This window comes from Neofelis nebulosa, chromosome 10, assembly GCF_028018385.1.
Source record: "Neofelis nebulosa isolate mNeoNeb1 chromosome 10, mNeoNeb1.pri, whole genome shotgun sequence".
NCBI lineage: Eukaryota > Metazoa > Chordata > Mammalia > Carnivora > Felidae > Neofelis > Neofelis nebulosa.
The window spans coordinates 5,291,302-5,312,104 of NC_080791.1; the positions used below are offsets into that span (position 1 = coordinate 5,291,302).

The following is a 20,803-nucleotide window of genomic DNA, read 5'->3' on the forward strand; positions in this document are numbered from 1 at the left end:
TCCATCAACAGACTAAATACCAAGAGATTCAAAACACTAAAATGTTTTCCGTGTCTATTGATGGAACTTTAAAAAGATACGTCAAATGAGAGATTTGAAAAGATAACTGTAGTCAACTCATGTCAGTTAAATAATTGCCTCACATGTTTTTATGTCTTTGATCAAAATGATTTCTTAAAAACAAGTCCATTATTAAGGGACAGAGTAGAAAAAGAAAATATGCACATTTATTTTGAAAAATGAACAATTCTCTGTTGACTTCATTATTTAAAAATTAGGACCACAATTTTAAAGAATTCTATGTTCTCTATATTTTATATTCTTGAACCAATCAGATGTAGAAGTAGCTTAGATAAACTGTAAGGAGATATACACAGAGTTTTAATGACTTCAGTCCCACAGAAGGCAAGGCAGTAATAGAGATGAGACAGGAGAAGAGGCTGATAAACCATGTAAATCTCACCTCTTAAATTTTAGTGTCATTCCCACCCCACCTCCATCCAGGTGACATAGAAGAAAATTAGCTAATAACCTTGGTTAAATCACTTAGATTCTTTGGTTCTCAATGTCCTCGTGGAAAAAGAAAGATTTTGATCTAATTCATTTCAAAGTTTATTTATGTCTCTAACATTTAGTGCAGGTTGAGAATTCATATATCATTCAATTTTGCTAGATGAGACTTTTATTGGCACATTTAAGAAGGTAATATTAATTCTACTATCTCTAATTAGAAAAGTAGAAATATAATTTTCTTTTTAATTTAATTTTCTATTTTTTAAAATTTACATCCAAATTAGCATATAGTGAAACAATGATTTCAGGAGTAGATTCCTTAATGCCCCTTACCCATTTAGCTTATCCCCCCTCCCACAACCCTCAGTTTGTTCTCCATATTTATGAGTCTCTTCTGTTTTGTCCCCCTCCCTGTTTTTATATTATTTTTGTTTCCCTTCCTTTATGTTCATCTGTTTGGTCTCTTAAAGTCCTCATATGACTTTATTTCACTTTATTTCACTCATTTCATATGGGTGAAGTCATGTGATTTTTGTCTTTCTCTGACTGACTAATTTCACTTAGCATAATACCCTCCAGTTCCATCCAAGTAGTTGCAAATGGCAAGATTTCATTCTTTTTGATTACTGAGTAATACTCCATTGTATATATATATACCACATTTTCTTTATCCATTCATCCATAGAGGGAAATTTGGGCTCTTTCCATACTTTGGCTATAGTTGATAATGCTGCTATAAACATGGGGGTGCATGTGCCCCTTCAAAATGGCATACCTGTATCCCATGAATAAATGCCTAGTAGTGCAATTGCTGGGTCATAGGGTACTTCTATTTTTAGTTTTTTGAGGAATCTGCATACTCTTTTCCAGAGTGGTTGCACCAGCTTGCATTTCCAGAGTGGCTACACCAACAATGCAAAAGAGATCCTCTTTCTCTGCATCCTTGCCAAAATCTGTTGTTGCCTTAAGAGACTCTTAAAAACTGAGAACAAACTGAGGGTTGATGGGGGGTGGGAGAGAGGAGAGGGTGGGTGATGGGTATTAAGGAGGGCACCTTTTGGGATGAGCACTGGGTGTTGTATGGAAACCAATTTGACAGTAAATTTCATATCTAGAAAAAAAAATCTGTTGTTGCCTGAGTTGTTAAGGTTAGCCATTCTGACAGGTGTGAGATGGAATCTCATTTTGGTTTTGATTTGTATTTCCCTTATGATGAGTGATGTTTAAGTAGAAATATAGTTCTTGAGGCACAACTCAAGTTTTCCTTTTAGGAAAACCATTAAGTCATTTGTCTTCACTGATTGTTATTACTATTTTTTTTTTTTTTTTTGTAAAATACAGTGTTTACTGTTTTGGTGCTTCTACGATGGATAAGATGATTAATAAATTCACTTAAAAGACTAACAGGACAGTGTGAAACTTCTCATTTTCTTTAAACATCAAATGCCTAGTGCATGAGCATTTTGATTTTTAAAAAACAGAAAACTACAGGTAAACTACTAGATAGGAATTTTCTGAAGCTTTTTGGGAATCTTCCCCTACATTTAGTATCTGTATAAAGATTAAGTATCTAAAATACAGTAACTCTTTCTTGTATAATAATTATACCAACAAAAGGCATAGAAAATTTTCCAGCTAGTGTTCTGAACTAGTGTTAGTAACTACTAACATTTACATGGACAGAAAAATATACACAAGTAACCATCTTTCTTCTATTATTCCACACATAGTACAGTAGAAAGGTGCATTCTGGAAAATTGCCAACATTATTAGTGATTTTATTATATACATTAGAGACAAGTTCCCATAAACAAAATACAGTTTGCTGTTTAACATGGAGAACTGTATTTGACACATCGTTTTAATATACACTTGTGTTCAGATCCAGAGTTAGAGAAACCGATGTGGGTAGAAGTATGGAGACACCAAGTAAATATTTTCAGAAGAACATACCTCTTCTTCACCATCCTGAGTATGAAGAAAACTCCAGGGTAGCAAGAGATGGGAAAGGAACAAGAACAAGATCCCCTTCCTGATTCTGGTTTCCTCCCTTTTGCTCTCTGCACCACTCTTTTGCAGAGAAAATCCACTTATCAAGGTAAGTCCTATTCAGAGATTATCATTCCATATCATTCATTACTGACCAGCAGAGATGGTTTAGCCAAGGAGAAGAATGCAGGCAGCCCAGCATAAGGCTCTAGAGTATGGATTGAATTCTTACTCCACACTATCTAGCCATGCATTCTTGTTGACTTATTTAACCAAAGTCTCACTTTCCTCTTACATGGGCTAAAAGATATTTTAGAGACCATCTTGGTCACCACCACCTCATTGTAGACATTAAGAGACCAAACCCAGAAACATTATCCTGTTTGCAAAAAAATTACACAGCAAAGTAATTCCTGAACCAAGATGAGATTCCTAGTGCAAAACACAGGAGAAATGGGTCTATGCACTAGAACAAACTCAAGCCTGCACAACGTGGTTTGTGGAGCCTTATGCTTGGTGCTGGTCTTCTATTGCTGTTAAGGATTACAACCTCATGAGTGCCCAACTTTTTAAGAGATTATTCAGGGGGTAACTATGTCTGCAGACATCTCTATAAAAATTCCATGTTTCTTAGAAATTTTCCTTAACATCCTTCTAAAGCAAAGGACTCCACTTCTTCTTAAATATAAAAGTACAATTCATTCCTTGTTATGGAATGAATTAATTTGTTTAAATCCTACCCCGCTTTGTGATGGTATTAGGAAGTGGGACCTTTGGGATGGAGTTAGAACTAGGTTAAGTTTGTGAGGGTTGAGACCTCATGAATGAGATTTGTGCCCTTATGAGAGTCATATGGGACTCTTTCTTTCTACTACGTGAAGACAAAATGAGAGAGAAGCTATCAGAAAGCCATAGGGAAGCTCTCAACAGAACCCAACAATGCTGGCACTGTGATCTTGGACTTCTGGCATCCACAACTGTGATAAATACATTTATGTTGTCTATAAGCTGCCCAGACAATGGCACTTTGTTAAAGCAGCACAAAATGACAGGGCTATAGTTTTAGGCATATTTAGTCCTGAGATTTTTCCCTTGTTATATGCAGAATAAACAGTTCCTGTGCTGCTAAAAAAAAAAAAAAAAAAAAAAAAGCCCATGGCCTAATGTCTGGAAATGGATTATATTTGGACACCTGACAAAGATGAATTCAGGTGGCTGGATTATCCAGTGGACCCAATGTAATCACAAGGGTCCTCAAAAGTGGAAGAGGGAGCAAGAGATGTGATGAATAGAAACAGCATAATAAAGATGCAATATTCCTGACTTGATAATGGAGGAGGGAAGCAGTGAAGCAAGAAATACAAGTGGCCTCTAGAAGCTGAGAAGAAAATAGATGATCAACTAGAAACTCCAGAAAAGATTGCAGTCATAATGACAATGTTATCCCAGTGATACCCATGTTAGAATTCTGTTCTACAAAACGGAAAGATAATAAACGTGTCATTTAAGCCAGAAAGTCTGTAGTAACCTAATTAACATGTATATAATTATGTATCTCTGGTTAAATGTGGGCATTTGCAAAGGAAATAGGTAGGTTTTTAAAAATCACATTACTATGACTTAGTCATCAGGAAGAGGATTTTGCTAATAGAAACTTGTAGGATTAAGCTGATTGCTAGTTCAGAGCTGAGTCATGGCTTAAAATGGCTTTGGCCAAATTACCAAATACATTGTTTCTTTGGGATTTCCAGATGAGGCCTATAATCCAACTATCACACATCATTCAACATGGAGAAATTTATAAAATATGAGAATTAAGTCCAGAAATAAGATGATCTATTCTTTCAGGGAAATGACAGCATAGAGTCCTGGTCCAAGATGGAGATATGGGAGACCCCAAACTCACCTTATTCATAAACACACCAAATCTACATCTACTTACAGAGCAGTTCCTCCTGCAGAAGAACTGAGGGCTGACTGGACAGCTTCTGCACACCAAAAGGTAGACCACAGAGAGAAGAGCAAGAGAAACAGCGACATGGTAAGAATGGGAACCCCACCCCCACACTGTAAGCCGCAGCGGAGATGGATACCCCTGAGGGACCTTGGACCACGTACAAAAAAGTTTTGATTTAAAAGGCCAACTAGAAAGTAAAGGAACCAGCCCTAGAAGCCTGGCAAATGGTGGGGTAATGGAGGCTGGGAGGGTGGGGGAGCTGCTGGAACTCTGGTTTGGAAGGGCTAAAGAGCATCACTATTTATGTTCCCCTTCCACCTCGAGAGCAGCCCTGGTTAGTGCTCACTACAGCTCCAGGCCAGTACCACTTAGGCTCCAAAGGACATACCAGGGCACCCCCAACAGAGGGTACCGGAGGACCACCCATGCTCACTTAGGCTCCAGTCAACTTACCAGGGTGTTTTCTATGTGCACACCCTGGAGAGCACCCTGTCCAGAACACCCTGCAGCACTGTGTCTACCTCAGCTCCAGCTGCCTTGTTAGAGCACCCCTTGTATGGAAAGCCCCATAACATTCTGACTTGAACCCACTTTAGACATCCTACCTGGGTATCCTTTGTGCAGAGATTCCCAGGATCCCCTGGCTTGCAACCACTTCCACTGCAGCTGTCCTACCAGGGCACCCTCTGCACAGACACCCTGGAACTGCCTTGGCCTGCACCCACTATAGCTCCATATTTCCCTTCAGGAAAGCCTCAGCAAGGAGTGCTCCAAGATCCCCAGTCTATCACATCCAAAACCCCTGTCTGCCACAGTCACCAGGCACACGCAGTCTACACAAAGCACAACAATACACAAGACCATTCCCTTATGTTTGGGAGAAGTAATTTTTCTTCTAATTCATAAAAACACAGAAAGTCAAGCAAAATAAGGAAAGGGGGAAAATGTTCCAAATGAAAGAACAAGACCAAACCTAATAAAAAGAAGTGATATTGGAGATGAGTAATCTGGCTGATAAAGAGTTGAAAGTGATGTCATAAAGATGTTCACCATACTGGAAAGAATGGATGAACTCAGTGAGAACTTCAAGAGATAGAAAATAGAAAAAAGAACTAAAGTGGAAAAATATAATAACTGAAATGAAAAATACAGGGGGTCAACTGTATATTAGAAGAGTCAGAAGAATGGATCAGTGATCTGGAAGACAGGCTAATGGAAAGCACTTAATCACCTAATAAGGAAGAGGAATAAGGAGAAGTGAGAATAGGTTAAAGGCTCTTTAGGACAGCAAGTAAACAAACATTACATTATGAAGGTCCCAACATGAAAAAAGAGAGAGAGAGAGAGAGAGAGAGAGAGAGAGAGAAAGACTGAAAACCTCCCTTACCTGGAAAGGGATACAGACCACCAGGTCCAGGAAACACAGAACATTCCAAACAAGATTAACCCAAGGAGGACCACACCATGAAACGTAAAGAGAGAATTTAAAATCAGCAAGTGAGAAGCAATTACTTGTGTACTACAAACACTCTTTACGGCTATCACCTGATTATTCTGGAGAAACTTTGCAGGCCAAAACGGAGTGGCATGATATATTCAAAGTGCTGAATAAAAAAACAAACACCCCTACACCCAACATCATAAAATTATCAATCAGAAAAGAAGAAGAAATAGTTTCCTAGGCAAAGAGAAATTAAGGACTTCATCACTAAGCCTGCCTTAGAAGCAATGTTAAAAGGACTTATTCAAGTAGAAAAGAAAAGTCTATAATTAGAAGAAAATTATGAAAGCAAATTATTTCATAAGTACAAGTAAACGCAGTAAAAGTAGATCAATCATTTATAAAGCTAGTATGAAGGTTAAAAAATAAAAGTAGTATAACCAATTGTATCAAAAATTAGTTAAGGGGACTTACAAAGGTTAAAGTAGGACAACATATATATGAAATGTGGAGGCTGGTAGTAAAAATGAGATTATTTTAGAATGTGTCCAAATTTAAGTTACCATCAATATTTAATATAGAATGCTATATACTTAGGATGTTATATATAAGCTTCATAGTTCCCAGAAAGCAAAAACCTATAATAGATAAAATAAAGCCAAGCATAACACTAAAGTCACCAATCGCAAGGAAAGAGAACAAAAGAAGAAAAAGGAACAGAGAAGGACTACAAAACAACCACAAAACAATTAGCAAGATGCCAATAAGTATACACCTATCAATTATTACTTTAAATGTAAATGGCTGAAATGCTCCAATAAAACATATAGTGTGATAAAATGGATGAAGAAACAAGACCCATCTATATACTACCTACAGCAGACTCACTTCAGACCTAAACTACATACAGACTGAATTTGAAGACATGGAAAAATACATACCATGGAAATGGGAGCAAAACAAAACAAAACAAAACAACACACACACACGAAAGAACAGAAAACAAGATACCCAGGACTGCAATACTTATATCAGACAAAATAGGCTTCAAAACAAAGACTGTATTAAGAGACAAAGGCACTACATTATGATTAGAGGATAAGTCCAACAAGAGGATATAACAAATGTAAATATCTATGCCCCCAGGGCACTTGCATAGCTCACTTGGTTAAGTATCGCCCCCCTCCCCCCATCAGCTCAGGTCATGATCTTATGGTTCATGGGTTCAAGCCTTGCATTGGGCTCTGTGCTGCAAGCTCAGAGACTGGAGCCTGCTTGGGACTCTGTGTCTCCCTCTCTCCTGCACACACTCTGTCTCTCAAAAATAAATAAACACTTAAAAAATTAAAAATAGATAACTATGCATCTAACATGAGAGCACCTAAATACATAAAGCAAATATTAACAGATATAAACACAAACTGACCATAATCCAGAAATGGTAGGGGACTTTAACACCACGTTTACATCAATGGATAGATCATTTAGGCAGCAAATAAATAAGAAGACAGTGTCATTAAATGACATTTTAGACCAGGTGGACTTGACAGATATATACAGAATGTTCTATCCACAAACAGCAGAACATAAAATTCTTTTCAAGTTCACATGGACCATTCTCCAGGATAGACAGCATGTTAAGCCACAAACCAAGTGTCAATAAATTTAAGAAGACTGAAATCATATCAAGTATCTTTTCTGACTGCAGTAATATAAAACTAGAAAATAATTACAAGATGTTTCATTGTTAAAAAAAAAACAACAGCATAACAACAACAAAAAAGAAATAATTACAAGAAAAAAACCAGGACAAAACAGAAATACCTGGAGATTAAACAACATGCTATTAAACAACCAATAGGTCAGTAGGAAATCCAAGGGGAAATTTAAAAATACATGGAGGCAAACGAAAGTGAAAACACAATGGTCCCAAATCCTTGGGACACAGTGAAAGCACTTTTAAGAGGGAAGCTAATAGTGATATAGGCCTACCTCAAGAAACAAGAAAAATCTCAATCTAACCTTACACCTAAAGGGAGAAGAAAAAGAAGAACAAATGAACCCCAGATTTAACAGGAGAAAGGAAATAATAAAGATCATAGTGGTAATAGAGAGTAAGAAGAATAAAAGGAAAGATCAATAAAACCAAGAGCTAATTCTTGGAAAAGATAAACAAAATTGATAAGCCTTTAACCAGACTCATCAAGTAAAACAGAGACAGCCAAAATAATGAAACTCAGAAATAAAAGAGGAAAAATAACAACCTACACCACAGAAACACAAAGGATTTTAAGATACTATGACAAAAAAATATATGCCAACAAATTGGACAACTTACATTCCTAGATACATACAATCTCCAAAAACTAAACCAGAAAAAAATAGAAAATCTGAACAGACTGATTACCAATTCAATTTTCTTACTAATCAAAACAAACAAACAAAACAAGAAACAAAGTCCAGGACCAGATAGATTCACAGACGAATTCTACCTAACATTTGAAGAAGGGTTAATACCTACTCTTCTCAAACTATTCCAAAAAGTAGAAGACTCTGGGGTACCTGGGTTATTCAGTTGGTTAAGCATCTGACTCTTGATTTTGGCTCAGGTCATGATCTCACAATTATTAGATGGAACCCTGCAATGTGTTCCGTGCTGGGCATGGAGCTTTTTTAAGATTCTCTCTCTCTCTCTCTCTCTCTCTCTCTCTCTCTCTCTCTCTCTCTCTCTCTCTCTCCCTCTTCCCCTTCCCTACTTGCACATTCATGCTCTCTCTTTTTAAAAAGAAAATAAAAGAGGAAGTAAAACTTCCACATACATTCTACAAGGACAGCATTACCCTAATACTAAAACCAGACAAAGACACCACAGAAAAGAAAATTACAGGGAGTTCCGGAAGATGGCGGCGTAGGAGGACGCTGGGCTCACCGCGCGTCCTGCTAATCACTTAGATTCCACCTACACCTGCCTAAAGAACCCAGAAAACCGCCAGAGGATTAGCAGAACGGAGTCTCCGGAGCCAAGCGCAGACGAGAGGCCCACGGAAGAGGGTAGGAAGGGCGGCGAGGCGGTGCGCGCTCCACGGACTGGCGGGAGGGAGCCGGGGCGGAGGGGCGGCTCGCCGGCCAAGCAGAGCCCCTGAGTCGGGCTGGCAAAAGCGGAGGGGCCGGACGGACTGTGTTCTGACAGCAAGCGCGACTTAGCGTCTGGGAGGTCATAAGTTAACAGCTCTGCTCAGAAAGCGGGAAGGCTGGAGGACAAAGGGAGGGAGAGCTGCTGAGCCCCCAGACGGACGGCAGAGCTCAGCTTGGCGGGGAACAAAGGCGCTCGCCAGCGCCATCTCCCCCGCCCATCCCCCAGCCAAAATCCCAAAGAGAACCAGTTCCTGCCAGGGAACTTGCTCGCTCCGCGCAAACACCCAACTCTGTGCTTCTGCGGAGCCAAACCTCCGGCAGCGGATCTGACTCCCTCCCGCTGCCACAGGGCCCCTCCTGAAGTGGATCACCTAAGGAGAAGCGAGCTAAGCCTGCCCCTCCTGCCCCCGTGCACCTTGCCTACCCACCCCAGCTAATACGCCAGATCCCCAGCACCACAAGCCTGGCAGTGTGCAAGTAGCCCAGACGGGCCACGCCACCCCACAGTGAATCCCGCCCCTAGGAGAGGGGAAGAGAAGGCACTCACCAGTCTGACTGTGGCCCCAGCGGTGGGCTGGGGGCAGACATCAGGTCGGACTGCGGCCCTGCCCACCAACTCCAGTTATACACCACAGCACAGGGGAAGTGCCCTGCAGGTCCTCACCACTCCAGGGACTATCCAAAATGACCAAACGGAAGAATTCCCCTCAGAAGAATCTCCAGGAAATAACAACAGCTAATGAACTGATCAAAAAGGATTTAAATATTATAACAGAAAGTGAATTTAGAATAATAGTCATAAAATTAATCGCTGGGCTTGAAAACAGTATACAGGACAGCAGAGAATCTCTTGCTACAGAGATCAAGGGACTAAGGAACAGTCACGAGGAGCTGAAAAACGCTTTAAACGAAATGCAAAACAAAATGGAAACCACCACGGCTCGGATTGAAGAGGCAGAGGAGAGAATAGGTGAACTAGAAGATAAAGTTATGGAGAAAGAGGAAGCTGAAAGAAAGAGAGATAAAAAAATCCAGGAGTATGAGGGGAAAATTAGAGAACTAAGTGATACACTAAAAAGAAATAATATATGCATAATTGGTATCCCAGAGGAGGAAGAGAGAGGGAAAGGTGCTGAAGGGGTACTTGAAGAAATTATAGCTGAGAACTTCCCTGAACTGGGGAAGGAAAAAGGCATTGAAATCCAAGAGGCACAGAGAACTCCCTTCAGACGTAACTTGAATCGATCTTCTGCACGACATATCATAGTGAAACTGGCAAAATACAAGGATAAAGAGAAAATTCTGAAAGCAGCAAGGGATAAACGTGCCCTCACATATAAAGGGAGACCTATAAGACTCGTGACTGATCTATCCTTTGAAACTTGGCAGGCCAGAAAGGCTTGGCACGATATCTTCAGTGTGCTAAACAGAAAAAATATGCAGCCGAGAATCCTTTATCCAGCAAGTCTGTCATTTAGAATAGAAGGAGAGATAAAGGTCTTCCCAAACAAACAAAAACTGAAGGAATTTGTCACCACGAAACCAGCCCTACAAGAGATCCTAAGGGGGATCCTGTGAGACAAAGTACCAGAGACATCACTACAAGCATAAAACATACAGACATCACAATGACTCTAAACCCGTATCTTTCTATAATAACACTGAATGTAAATGGATTAAATGCGCCAACCAAAAGACATAGGGTATCAGAATGGATAAAAAAACAAGACCCATCTATTTGCTGTCTACAAGAGACTCATTTGAGATCTGAGGACACCTTTAGATTGAGAGTGAGGGGATGGAGAACTATTTATCATGCTACTGGAAGCCAAAAGAAAGCTGGAGTAGCCATACTTATATCAGACAAACTAGACTTTAAATTAAAGGCTGTAACAAGAGATGAAGAAGGGCATTATATAATAATTACAGGGTCTATCCATCAGGAAGAGCTAACAATTATAAATGTCTATGCGCCAAATACCGGAGCCCCCAGATATATAAATCAGTTACTCATAAACATAAGCAACCTTATTGATAAGAATGTGGTCATTGCAGGGGACTTTAACACCCCACTTACAGAAATGGATAGATCATCTAGACACACAGTCAATAAAGAAACAAGGGCCCTGAATGATACATTGGATCAGATGGACTTGACAGATATATTTAGAACTCTGCATCCCAAAGCAACAGAATATACTTTCTTCTCGAGTGCACATGGAACATTCTCCAAGATAGATCATATACTGGGTCACAAAACAGCCCTTCATAAGTTTACAAGAATTGAAATTATACCATGCATACTTTCAGACCACAATGCTATGAAGCTTGAAATCAACCACAGGAAAAAGTCTGGAAAACCTCCAAAAGCATGGAGGTTAAAGAACACCCTACTAACGAATGAGTGGGTCAACCAGGCAATTAGAGAAGAAATTTAAAAATATATGGAAACAAACGAAAATGAAAATACAACAATCCAAACTCTTTGGGACGCAGCGAAGGCAGTCCTGAGAGGAAAATACATTGCAATCCAGGACTATCTCAAGAAACAAGAAAAATCCCAAATACAAAATCTAACAGCACACCTAAAGGAAATAGAAGCAGAACAGCAAAGGCAGCCTAAACCCAGCAGAAGAAGAGAAATCATAAAGATCAGAGCAGAAATAAACAATATAGAATCTAAAAAAACTGTAGAGCAGATCAACGAAACCAAGAGTTGGTTTTTTGAAAAAATAAACAAAATTGACAAACCTCTAGCCAGGCTTCTCAAAAAGAAAAGGGAGATGACCCAAATAGATAAAATCATGAATGAAAATGGAATTATTACAACCAATCCCTCAGAGATACAAACAATTATCAGGGAATACTATGAAAAATTATATGCCAACAAATTGGACAACCTTGAAGAAATGGACAAATTCCTAAACACCCACACTCTTCCAAAACTCAATCAGGAGGAAATAGAAAGCTTGAACAGACCCATAACCAGTGAAGAAATTGAATCGGTTATCAAAAATCTCCCAACAAATAAGAGTCCAGGACCAGATGGCTTCCCAGGGGAGTTCTACCAGACGTTTAAAGCAGAGATAATACCTATCCTTCTCAAGCTATTCCAAGAAATAGAAAGGGAAGGAAAACTTCCAGACTCATTCTATGAAGCCAGTATTACTTTGATTCCTAAACCAGACAGAGACCCAGTAAAAAAAGAGAACTACAGGCCAATATCCCTGATGAATATGGATGCAAAAATTCTCAATAAGATACTAGCAAATCGAATTCAACAGCATATAAAAAGAATTATTCACCATGATCAAGTGGGATTCATTCCTGGGATGCAGGGCTGGTTCAACATTCGCAAATCGATCAACGTGATACATCACATTAACAAAAAAAAAGAGAAGAACCATATGATCCTGTCAATAGATGCAGAAAAGGCCTTTGACAAAATCCAGCACCCTTTCTTAATAAAAACCCTTGAGAAAGTCGGGATAGAAGGAACATACTTAAAGATCATAAAAGCCATTTATGAAAAGCCCACAGCTAACATCATCCTCAATGGGGAAAAACTGAGAGCTTTTTCCCTGAGATCAGGAACACGACAGGGATGCCCACTCTCACCGCTGTTGTTTAATATAGTGCTGGAAGTTCTAGCATCAGCAATCAGACAACAAAAGGAAATCAAAGGCATCAAAATTGGCAAAGATGAAGTCAAGCTTTCGCTTTTTGCAGATGACATGATATTATACATGGAAAATCCGATAGACTCCACCAAAAGTCTGCTAGAACTGATACATGAATTCAGCAAAGTTGCAGGATACAAAATCAGTGTACAGAAATCAGTTGCATTCTTATACACTAACAATGAAGCAACAGAAAGACAAATAAAGAAACTGATCCCATTCACAATTGCACGAAGAAGCATAAAATACCTAGGAATAAATCTAACCAAAGATGTAAAAGATCTGTATGCTGAAAACTATAGAAAGCTTATGCAGGTAATTGAAGAAGATATAAAGAAATGGAAAGACATTCCCTGCTCATGGATTGGAAGAATAAATATTGTCAAAATGTCAATACTACCCAAAGCTATCTACACATTCAATGCAATCCCAATCAAAATTGCACCAGCATTCTTCTTGAAACTAGAACAAGCAATCCTAAAATTCATATGGAACCACAAAAGGCCCCGAATAGCCAAAGTAATTTTGAAGAAGAAGACCAAAGCAGGAGGCATCACAATCCCAGACTTTAGCCTCTACTACAAAGCTGTCATCATCAAGACAGCATGGTATTGGCATAAAAACAGACACATAGACCAATGGAATCGAATAGAAACCCCAGAACTAGACCCACAAACGTATGGCCAACTCATTTTTGACAAAGCAGGAAAGAACATCCAATGGAAAAAAGACAGTCTCTTTAACAAATGGTGCTGGGAGAACTGGACAGCAACATGCAGAAGGTTGAAACTAGACCACTTTCTCACACCATTCACAAAAATAAACTCAAAATGGATAAAGGACCTGAATGTGAGACAGGAAACCATCAAAACCTTAGAGGAGAAAGCAGGAAAAGACCTCTCTGACCTCAGCCGTAGCAATCTCTTACTCGGCACATCCCCAAAGGCAAGGGAATTAAAAGCAAAAGTGAATTACTGGGACCTTATGAAGATAAAAAGCTTCTGCGCAGCAAAGGAAACAACCAACAAAACTAAAAGGCAACCAACGGAATGGGAAAAGATATTTGCAAATGACACATCGGACAAAGGGCTAGTATCCAAAAGCTATAAAGAGCTCATCAAACTCCACACCCGAAAAACAAATAACCCAGTGAAGAAATGGGCAGAAAACATGAATAGACACTTCTCTAAAGAAGACATCCGGATGGCCAACAGGCACATGAAAAGATGTTCAACGTCGCTCCTCATCAGGGAAATACAAATCAAAACCACACTCAGATACCACCTCACGCCAGTCAGAGTGGCCAAAATGAAGAAATCAGGAGACTATAGATGCTGGAGAGGATGTGGAGAGACGGGAACCCTCTTGCACTGTTGGTGGGAATGCAAATTGGTGCAGCCGCTCTGGAAAGCAGTGTGGAGGTTCCTCAGAAAATTAAAAATAGACCTACCCTATGACCCAGCAATAGCACTGCTAGGAATTTATCCAAGGGATACAGGAGTACTGATGCATAGGGGCACTTGTACCCCAATGTTTATAGCAGCACTCTCAACAATAGCCAAATTATGGAAAGAGCCTAAATGTCCATCAACTGATGAATGGATAAAGAAATTGTGGTTTATATACACAATGGAATACTACATGGCAATGAGAAAAAATGAAATATGGCCTTTTGTAGCAACGTGGATGGAACTGGAGAGTGTGATGCTAAGTGAAATAAGCCATACAGAGAAAGACAGATACCATATGGTTTCACTCTTATGTGGATCCTGAGAAACTTAACAGAAACCCATGGGGGAGGGGAAGGGAAAAAAAAAAAAAAAGAGGTTAGAGTGGGAGAGAGCCAAAGCATAAGAGACTGTTAAAACCTGAGAACAAACTGAGGGTTGATGGGGGGTGGGAGGGAGGGCAGGGTGGGTGATGGGTATTGAGGAGGGCACCTTTTGGGATGAGCACTGGGTGTTGTATGGAAACCAATTTGACAGTAAATTTCATATATTAAAAAATAAATAAATAAATAAATAAATAAAATAATAAAAGCAAGGATGTCAAAGAAAAAAAAAAAAAAAGAAAAGAAAATTACAAGCCAATATCTCTGATGAATGTATATGTAAAAATCCTCAACAAAATATTAGCAAGCCTCATTCAACAATACATTAAAAGGATCATTCACCACCATCAAGTGGGATTTATTCTAGGAATGCACGGTTGGTTCAATATCCACAAATCAATCAATACACCACAGTAACAAAGTGAATTCCCATCTTAGTAGATATAGAAAAAACACTTAATAAAATTCTACATCCTTTCATGATAAAACTTAACAAAGTAGGTTTAGAGGGAACATACTTCAACATAATAAAGGTCATATATGAAAAACCCACAGCTAATATCACACTCAATGGTGAAAAACTGACAGCTTTTCCTCTAAGATCAGGAACAACACAAGGATGTCCAGTATGCCACTTTTACTCAGTGTAGTAATGGAAGTCCTAGTGAAACAATCAGGCAAGAAAAAGAAGTAAAACGCATCCAGATTGGTAAGGAAGAAGTAAAACTGTCACTATTGTAAATGACATGATACTATATAGAAAACCCTAAAGACAGCACCAAAAACTATTAGAACTGACAAGTGAAATCAATACAGAGGCAAGATATAAAATTAACACAGAAATCAGCTGCATTTCTATACACTAAAAACAAAGTAGTAGAAAGAGAGCTTAAGAAGATAATTACCTTTACATTTGCACAAAAAGAATAAAATACCTAGGAATAAACTGAACTAAGGAGGTTAAAAACCTATATTCTGAAAATTATTAAAAAGAAATGATGAAAGAAATTCAAGAAAGCACAAAAAAATTAAATGCTCATGGAATGGAAGAATTAATGTTAAATGTCCACACTACCCAAAGCAATCTAAAGATTCAATGTAATCCCTATCAAAATACCAATAGCATGTTTCACAAAATGCTATCCTAAAATGTGTATGGAACACCTTTTATTTGTCCATTTATTTGTGCAACAAATTATCCTAAAATGTGTATGGAACCACAAAAGACCTTGAATAACCCAAAATATGCTGAAAAGGAACAAAGGTAGAGGTATCACAATCACAGATTTTACGATATACTACAAAGCTATAGTAATCAAGACAGGATGGTACTGGCACAAAAATCAGATCAGATGGAACAGGATAGAGACTCCAGGAACACACGCGTACATAAATGGTTAAATGATCTACAACAAAGAAGGCAAGTATAAACAATGGGGTAAAGACAGTTTCTTCAATAAATAGTGCTGGGAAAACTGGACCACTTTCTTACACCATACATAAAAATAAACTCACAGTTGACTGAAGACTTAAAATGTGAGGCCCAAATCCATAAAACTTGTAGAAGAAAATGCAGATAGTAATCTCTTTGACATTAACCTTAGCAACATTTTTCTAGATAGGTTTACTCAGTCAAGGAAGACAAAAATCAAAAATAAAGTATTGGGACTCCACCAAAATAAGATTTTGCACAGTAAAAAAGTCAACCTACTCCCTGGGAGAATGTATTTGCAAATGATATATCTGATAAGGGCTTAAGAGCCAAAATAAAGAACTTATACAAATAAACACAAAAACAATATATCTGATTTAAAACTGGGCAGAGGACCTGACTGGACATTCTTCCAAGAAGATACACAGGTACGGCCAACAGACGCATGAAAAGATGCTCAACGTCACTCATCATCAGGCAGACTTAAATCAAAACCACAATGAAATATCACCTTACACCTGTCATAATGGCTACTATCAAAAAGACAAAATAATAGCAAGTGTTTGTGAGGGTGTTAAGAAAAAGAGAACCCTTGTGCACTATTAGTGGGAATGTAAGTTGGTGTAACTGCTGTGGTAAACAGTATGGAGGTCCCTCAAAAATTAAAATTAGAAAAACCATATGAATCCAGTAATTCCACTACTGGGTGTTTATCCAAAGAAAATAAAAATACTAATTCCAGAAGATATATGCACCCCCATGTTTATTGCAGCAATATTCACAATAGCTAATGTATGGCACCAACTCAAGTGTCCATTCATAGGTGAATGGATAAAGAGGATGTGGTATATATACAACTGAATAGTATTCTGCCACCAAAGTAATAATAACAATAATAATAATAAGCTCGTGCCATTTGCAACATGGATAGACTTGGAGGGTATGATGCTGAGGGAAATAAGAGAAAGACAAATACCATATGATTTCACTTAAACGTAGAATCTAAGTAAAACAAGCAAATAAAAAAAAGCAAAAATAGACCCATAAATACGGAGAACAAACTAGTAATTGCCAGAGAGGAAGGAGTTAGGGATGGAGGGGATGGGTGAAAGGCAGTGGGAGATAGATACAGGCTTCTGGTTATTGAATGAGGAAGTCATGGGAATAAAAAATAGAGCATAGAGGATATTGTAGGTGGTATTGTAACATGTTGTATGGTGATGGATGGTAGTTACACTTGTGTTGAACATAACAAGGTATAGACTTGTTGAGTCACTAAGCTGTACACCTGAAACTAATCTAGCATTGTGTGTCAACAATACTTTAATTTAAAAAAAAGAATGGGATGAAGCAATAAATGAATTCTGTGTTCCAAGTATTAGGAGATTTATAAACAACATGTTTAATCCCAATGATAATCATCAGGAATAGGTACCCTTTTTTTTTTTTTTTTTTTTTTTTGGGGGGGACAGAGAGAGACAGAGCATGAACGGGGGAGGGGCAGAGAGAGAGGGAGACACAGAATCGGAAACAGGCTCCAGGCTCCGAGCCATCGGCCCAGAGCCTGACGCGGGGCTCGAACTCACGGACCGCGAGATCGTGACCTGGCTGAAGTCGGACGCTTAACCGACTGCGCCACCCAGGCGCCCCTAGGTACCCATTTTTAAGATGAGAAAACTGGATCCAAAAGCAATTAAGTTGCTAAACTGTACACAGATATTTAGAGCCTGGATTCCAATATAGGCACTCTGATAGTGGAATTTGTACACTCAACCACTACCCCATCTTGTCCACTGTAGATCCCCTAACATGATGAGCAGGAGTTAGTAGGTAACTGGGTTTTAGCAGAAGGGGACTTTGACAGTGAATGAAAAATCGGTATTTTGAAAAGCCCAGAAGTAGATCAACTGTAAAATAAGAAAAGAAAAATGTTTGAAGGTTAAGGAAAACTTCTTTTGCAGGAATTAAAGAGTCTTTGCACATTTTTAGTTTGCAATTAGCAAGGAAATGGATTTTTCTCAGGCAAATCATTTGATAATTCAAGCCATCTCAAAATTTGCTTCCACTATCCTAAATATACTCAATTATTTTAGTTCCAAAGATCAGTAACATAATGGTAAAAGACAAGTGTTTATCATGTGTGCATTATTTCAAAACTGGGATGAGTGGGAATAAAGATGAGTATAAGCTTCACATTCATTAGAGAAAAAGGGAACAACATCAAATATGGAAAACTTAAAAACTCATTGGCTACCTTTTTTTCCAGAACTAAAACAAGCAATGAACTGCTCTAGGTGAAGAAGGAATGGTTCTTGGCCATTACTCTATGCAACAAGATGACTCACACACTAAGAGTCTAAAAAAGTGAAGATTACCATATAGACCTTGTAGCTCTGATTTTTAAAGTGTTATTCCTTATATCTACAAAATTGTGAAGTACTCTAATTCCAACTCTTATATGTATAAGACACTCAATTTATATGACATGAAATATAAAGTGAGTTAAGTAATTACAGGTACATAATGTTCATAGGAACACACTTTGTCATAGTTAACAACTAAGAAAAAACAATTAGGTGTTAATCAATAGAGGAGCAGATGAATAAGTATTAAAATATAGTGTAGTCATAAAATGGAATGTTGCAGTAGATGAACTAGCGCTTATGTTCCATCATGTATCAATCTTAGATATATGACATTTTTTAAATAAAAACCAATGTTTGAGAAATTTTCATATACTGTGTTATCACTCATGCAAATAAAAATATATAAAATTCTGTTGTTTATGGTTATTTTTGAGAAAGTTAATGTATAAAACAGTGAACTTTGAAATATATCAAGTTCATAGTGGTGTTTGTCACAATGAAAGGGAGTAAAAATTCCAAAGGAAAAGTTTTATTAAGTAATATCTGAGGCAAATAAAGTATTAAACAAGTGGTGGGGTCATGAGTATTATTTCTTTTAATTTTTAGTACTTCAAAATATTTGTAAAAGTTCAGTGATTTCATAAAACTACTATTTTGGGCAAAATGTGTTTGGAATGAGTAACTGAGAAAATTATTTCAGTTCATCATAATATGCAAATGATTCACAGGTGTTTATGATGATCATATAGTCTTACTAAAAACAAAGTGAACATAAACCTCTCTGAAGATTTCCAGATAACCAGACAATAGGGAGCATTCTACAGGATTGAATTCAGGAAAGAAAACTAGAAGCTTCAAGCTCTCGTGAGCTAAACTTTGAGTTTTATATCACAAGTTCCTATTTGCTCTAAAAAGTGTAATTTTGCCTCCTTGTAGGTGATGTTCCTGAGAATTCAATCCTGATGTTTCACTTTCAGTGTCCTAGGAAAGGGGAGGTACACTCCACACTTGTGGGTTCATAAATCACCTTGTGCAGTGTAGAACACAACAATCAGACATGAGTCAACTGTGCAGAGTAGCACAGGCTAAACCAACTGATCCAGACTCTGAAAACCCAGTCATACTGAGATCATTGCCAGGACCCCAGGTACAGTGTTTTTAATGGTATCCCAGATCTACATGGATGTCAAAGGTCAGTAAGACCACCTGCTCTTCTGAAGTTTGGGAAGACAAGGTGAAATAGCCAAAGGTTAGGAGTCCACAGTATAACTAAGCTGTGCTCCCAGCAATGCAATGAGGGTAGGATTACCCGCTTTCAATCAATGGAGTGTTGCCCCTATGTACCACCTGATCTGTTCTCCTTTCGACCATCTTCGTCATTTTTAAAGCACAAATGTGGTCAAGTACACTCCTCTGCTTAAAAGACTTCAATATACTTCCTTGCACTTGGCATTAGGCTGAAACATCTTAACATGATGTACCAGCTTCGTTTTAGCCCACTTCTCCTCTTGCTCCAATACTCTAATTGGGGTTTCTTCACCTCAGCACTAGTCTGTTTAAATTAATTTGTTTTGCTCAGGTACATTTATCATCTAGTCTCTGATCTTGTCCCTGAGGGTAGAGATGGTTTTTATGCTGTTTATCCTTATAATGTTAGTGCCTATCATACTGCTTGGAATGTAGGAGGTTCTCAACAAATGTTTGTTGAAATAAGGGAAAGAGGAGGAAACGTGGGGAAAGAGGAAGGAAATGTTTTTTTTTTTTTGTAAAATAGAATAAAAGTAAAAACATTTGCATAAAGTATTAGTAGGAATGACAGGATTTGGGCCCAATCAGAAAAAATATCTTTTAGAATCTATCCATATGGCAGCTCAATGTGTCTGACCATGGCTCCACTTGTTTTCTTTGGTGGGGGGATGGAGGTAGACAATAACAGAATAAAATGTTTTGGTTGAAATGATTCAAGCCTGAAGACCTTATTGACCACTGAGGATCATCACAAACTCAATGTGAAAAAGATTATGATAGAAACAGCACCCAAAGGCACAGATCCTGTGTGGCTTGCAAGGTTTCCTTTACTGCTTATGTGTAAACAAAGCCAGCTATACCTATCCTGTCTCAGCTCAGGGCACGAACTCCTCAAACAGTTAATCCATTCTTTACATGTCATTTTTTAAAATAGAAAAATTTTAAGATGGAAACTGTCAAATCATCTGTAGTATGCCCAGAATTGTGTTAGAAAAAAAAATGGAAGAAATTTAAAAGAGGCAAAACCCTTATATAAATACCCTTTAAATGACAGGTAGTTCTTATGCAACTTTCGAGTTTATATTTGATATTTCAGTTCCCTTTCTCATCACCTCAGAAATCTGCATATATATCTTCCATCTAAAAGACTAACCTCTCTCTCTACAGATATATCAAAAGGTTCAAAATATCACCATTTTGTTTATCATTAT

The 20,803-nt window shown here is 38.2% G+C and overlaps 1 protein-coding gene across 1 annotated transcript in view; it reads right to left on the reverse strand.

Moving 5' to 3' along the window:
• Positions 1–20,803, reverse strand: part of GUCY1A2 (guanylate cyclase 1 soluble subunit alpha 2) — a 339,638-nt gene that overhangs the window by 23,999 nt on the left and 294,836 nt on the right. The gene's annotated exons all lie outside the window — the stretch shown is intronic.